The sequence below is a fragment of the Peromyscus leucopus genome, chromosome 14 (genome assembly GCF_004664715.2).
Source record: "Peromyscus leucopus breed LL Stock chromosome 14, UCI_PerLeu_2.1, whole genome shotgun sequence".
In the NCBI taxonomy this organism is placed as follows: domain Eukaryota; kingdom Metazoa; phylum Chordata; class Mammalia; order Rodentia; family Cricetidae; genus Peromyscus; species Peromyscus leucopus.
Window position 1 is genome coordinate 69,763,154 of NC_051075.1, and position 5,195 is coordinate 69,768,348.

Genomic DNA, 5,195 nt, shown 5'->3' on the forward strand with positions numbered 1-5,195 from the left:
CTGGGATTATAGGCATGTGCTACCATGCCCAGTTAGGAATTCAGTATTATCTAATAGAAGTTCCACATGGAATCAAGAAAATGGGGCGGAGCTTGTGGCCCAGTAGCTCTGACAAACCACCCAACCCAAACAGGCAAAGAAATCCGGCCTGTGGGTGTGAGTGCAGGGGAACAGGTAGGAGGACCTGGCGGCTCTGGTGGGTGCAGGAGAGTGGGCCGGCTGACCAGCTGAGCTACCTCCCAGGCCCAGATCCAGGGCTTTGAACCGGCCCTCCCCCCAACAGCTACCCCATCTGACGGCTGGAGCTTGTGAAGGGGCCAGCACTGCAGAACCAAAGCTGCAGGACCTCCATGACACAGGGCAACAACAGGATATCCAAGAGGAGTCCTGTGAGCATCCAGTATTGACAGTGTAGCAGAAGCCAGAGGCCTTGAACCAGACCAATGACTCATTGCAATGAACACTTGCAAGTAAAGCTGTTTGCGCAAAAGGGTAGACTGTGTGACTGACACACCGAGACACATCACAGCTTTCACAGCGAGATTTTTTAAAAAATATTTTTATTTTGTTTTTTATCTTTTGTTTTCTTTTGGGGGGCAGATTGCAAGGACAGAGGGCAGATATGGAGGGACGGGGAGATGACTGGGATTGAGGTTCATGATGTGAAATTCATAAAGAATCAATAAAAAGTTAAAAAGTAAATAAACCCGGGAACTGATAGGTAGACTATGGCAAAAGATCCCAAAACTCATCAGCTCTTTTAAAGAAGCTGCTGGTTGATGGCTTTTGTGACATGTCCCTGGTGTTTATGGGATGCTCTCTAGACACGGTCAGGGTCCTACTGCAGACAAAGCCACCAAGTTGCCTAGGCAATCTATTATGTACTCTGGTACCATGGACTATTTCTGGAAGACAGAAAGGGCACCATAGGGCTGGGACATGGCTGCAGTATCATCATGCAATCACCGCATTAGGCTTTGGGGTAGGGGCTCCTCAGATTAATACCACCTGCAGCAGCCACTTTCTCCGTCCTCACAGTTCCTGTGAAAGAAATGGCAACCCCCCTACCAAGAGCCTTTCTGTGAATCTGTAATCCTCTAACAGGCACCCCAGGTACCCAGGCTCCAGACCAGATGCTGCTCAGATCAGGCCCATCTGCAGCTCTCTCAACCTCCACCCTCATATATTTGATTCTGTGATCATTGCTGCTGCAGGGACAGATGGACACCCCACAGAGAGCCTGTCTGAGAATCTGTAACCCTCTAACAGACTCCCCAGGTGCCTGGATTCCAGGAGAATGGCAGGCACCTTATTTTTTACTTTCCCAAAGGAAATTTACAGGCCCCAAGCTACCAGACTTTGACCCTCATCCTCAACCTCTCCTCCCCTTCTCCCATGGCCTAGGAATTAGAGACAGCCTGACTACAAGCAAGCACCATGGACTAATTACCAGCCGTGTGGCAACGAACCTCTTTTTTTCTGATACCTCTAAGGAGGAACCCATACTCTGTTTTGTGGGCCTGAGCTCTCATGACCCCTGCCATTCTGTCTTTCCATGGCATTAATACATTTTTAATAAGTTTGTTATCCCAAAGGACAATCCTTTTCAATGTGCTCTCCCCTCCGAGCTCCCAAACCAAGACCTTTCAACCCCCACGTTCTCTGTGTACTTCTTTAGATTTGGTTTGGAGAAGAAACTACAACAGAAATCCCCAGAGGACTTGGTAGCCTCTCCTCACCTCTTTGTAGCCAGGATATGATCTGGTATGTTCATCAGAATCATGTCCTCTAGAGAATAGATCAAGTGCTTTCCATAGACCTACTTTCTTGGCTTTGAAATAGTCATGAAGTTCCTGAGCTGGGTCATACACCTCCCTCCCCCCAACACACCCCGGCTTTTTAGGCTGCCATAGATTTGAGTAGGAGAACCCTGGAAAGTCAACTGTTGTTGATGAGAAGCAGGTTGTCTTGAAGGGCAAGGGGAGAAGGATGAGGGATCAGAACTCTTCAAGGACATGATGAGACTCTTGCCTCAGTGACATCTTATACCCGAAGTAACTCAGTGTACCTTTTGGAACTTAAGTTCACTCTTGTCAGTTTAGGAGTTCTAGACACAATTTGGAAATGGAATAAGTAGCCTCTAGACTAGTTACCACTTGTAGCAAGATTGCTACCTGTGATTGACTGTTGGTCATATTACACCCAAAATAGTCCTTGCTAAGAAGATAATTTTAGCCTCTCACTGAAGGCATTTGTACATTTTCCACCAGCTGACCAGGACCTTCAGTCCTTAGCGGAGAAAACCCAGCTAATTACCAATGTGCCTTTTAATTGTGGGCTGCAAGAGTTAATTCAAAATGTATCACATATCTAATTCTAAAACACAAAACCATGAAGTTTTGTGAAGATGACTGGTGATTAGATAAATATGTCAACTTGACTGGGTAAGGCATGCTCAGATGTTTGGTTAATGTTATTTCTGGGTGCGTCTAGGGGTATTTTGGGAAATGATCAGCATTTGAATTGGTGGACCAAGTAAAACAGATGGCTCTCAGCAATGTGGGTGGACGTCACCCAATCTGTTTAGAGATTGACTAAAACAAAAAAGGTGTGGGAAGGTTGAATTCACTGGGGACCTGAGATGGGATTCCTGGCAGTCACAGTAAAAGTTGGGCACAGTGGTTCGTGCTGGTAATCTCTGTTTTTGGAAGGAGCATGGGAATGGATGGTCAACCATTGGATGGTCAACCAATCTGAGCTGTATCTGTGATTCTGGTGGGAGACCCTGTCTGAACATGAATGAGGAATATACCTGTTGTTGCCATCAGGTTTCCACATGCATATGATACACATGTGCACCTGCATCTTTCACAAATGAACACATACAATCTCCCACTCAAGATACAGGTGAAAAAAAAAAGCTATTAAGATAAAAAAGCTGTTGTAAAGATGTATGTATAGATATTTGTATAGATATACATTTTAATTTCTCCAGGCCCAGGAATCAAAATTGGCTTTTCAATCTCTCTCTCTCTCTCTCTCTCTCTCTCTCTCTCTCTCTCTCTCTCTCTCTCTCTCTCTCAAATAGGCTGTTTTCATCAGCAAAATTATATTGAAATACATGTCACTCATGCAATGACAGAGTTGAGAGGTTGCCTAAGTGTGACTCACAAGCCTATTAGAGTCCCTGTTTGGTCCTTTAACAGAAAGGTTTGTTGATGTTGGCTTCAGGAGTTTGAGGTCCCTGGTGAATTGACCTAGATGGACTTTCCCAAATGCTTTCCCAGAATGGCAGTACCATTTTGTTTGCTATCAGCAATGCTCGATGTTCCATTTGTTCTCCATCCTGATGTTATCTTTCTTCGTTCATCATTTTAGTGGGTGCTCCTTCTGAAATGTGAGAGCTGGCACACCCGACTCTCTTTGAAGACACTAGCTCAACTTTTGCATTTAGAAGTCAAGAAAAAAAAAATCTGTGTTAATATAGGAAATATTTTCAAAATGAAAGCACATAAGGTCCAAAATGAAGAAATGAGATAATCTGGGCAAGGTTGCATCTGCTTCCAGTTACTTAGGAGGCTGAGACAAGAGTTTGTTGAGCCCAGGCCTTTGAGGCCAGCCTGAGCAAGACCCCATTCCTTTAAACAAACAACAACCAACAGAAAGAAAAAACTAAGATAAACTGTCATGAGTCAAAGACAAATCTAGTTTGAGTCAATTCTCAGGAATAAAATGTAAAGACAATTACTTGAAAAATTGTCTCTGTTGTCTGTTGTGGTAAATAGTATGTGGATTTTCAGAATTAAAACAGAACCACTGTGCCAATAAGAATATTACACAGTACTTACCTGGCAGGGGAGATACCATGATCATGAAGGTGGTTTTCTCAAGGCAAGGCTTATCTATTGCACTCTGGATGTGCTGACCCCTGTGATTTCCCCAAACCCTAGAAACTTGACTGCATAATTTGTGGTAGTGAGGGACTGCATTTGAGTTTTCCCCTAAAAATAAATAAATAAATAAATAAATAATATTATGGTCACACATGTTTTTCTTTTCTTTTTTCTTTTTTAAAGATTTATTTACTATGTACACAGAAGAGGGCGCCAGATCTCATAGATGGTTGTTAGCTACCACGTGGTTGCTGGGAATTGAACTCAGGACCTCTGGAAGAACAGTAGGTGCTTTTAACCTCTGAGCCATCTCTCCAGCCCCACACATGTTTCTCAAGACAGAGTTTCTGTGTGTAGCCCTAGCTGTCCTGGAACTTCCTATGTAGATCAGGCTGACCTTGAACTCACAGAGATCTGCCTGCCTCTGCCTCTCAAGTGCTGGGGTTAAAGACATCCTCCACCACCACCACCTGACTATATTTTAATAATAACAACAATGCCAGGAGGCAATGAGGGAAGTTATCTATTGTATATATACTTTATGACAAGAAATAACACAAGTACTCTGTGGGGAAAACCACCTGTGCAAAGCCCATCTCAATTTTAGAAGGATTCTGAGCCTGGTATGGTGCACATCTGTAATCCAGGCCACATGAGGATTGTAAATTTGAGGCTAGTCTGGACAACATAGCAAGATCCTGTCTCAAAAGACTAAACAGAGCCTAGAGAGATAGGTCAGTGGATAAAACACTTGCTGATCAGAATTAGGAACTCCAAATTCTGCTTGAAAGCAAGACAGGTTGTGGTAAGTCCAGGTAGTTCCAAGACTTGGAGACAAAGACAGGGGGATTCCCAGGGCAAGCTGGCCAGCTAGACTAGCTAGAACTGGCAAGCTCTGGGTTCAAGTGAGAGACCCTGCCTCAAAATAAATAGACTGAGGAAGACCTCTGATGCCAACTTTTAGGCCTCCACATACATGTTTACACAGGTGAGCATGTGCCCTCATACACATGTGCCTGTGCATACATGCAGAAGCATCATATACACAAATGTAAAAAGAAAGATAAAATAAAATAATCTTCGATAAGACTGTCTGCCCATGCCGGGCGGTGGTGGCACACACCTTTAATCCCAGCACTCGGGAAGCAGAGCCAGGCGGATCTCTGTGAGTTAGAGGCCAGCCTGGGCTACCAAGTGAGTTCCAGGAAAAGGCACAAAGCTACACAAGAGAAACCCTGTCTCGAAAAAAAAAAAAAAAAAAAAAAAAAAAAAAGACTGTCTGCCCAATGAGTTTCTATTTAG

At 44.0% G+C, this 5,195-nt stretch overlaps 1 non-coding gene across 1 annotated transcript; it reads left to right on the plus strand.

The window, feature by feature from the left end:
* Positions 1 to 3,840: 3,840 nt before the first annotated feature.
* On the plus strand, positions 3,841 to 4,004 carry LOC114706081. Its single transcript, XR_003736477.1, has one exon. It is a non-coding gene; the product is annotated as a U1 spliceosomal RNA (small nuclear RNA).
* The last annotated feature ends 1,191 nt before the right edge of the window (positions 4,005 to 5,195 follow it).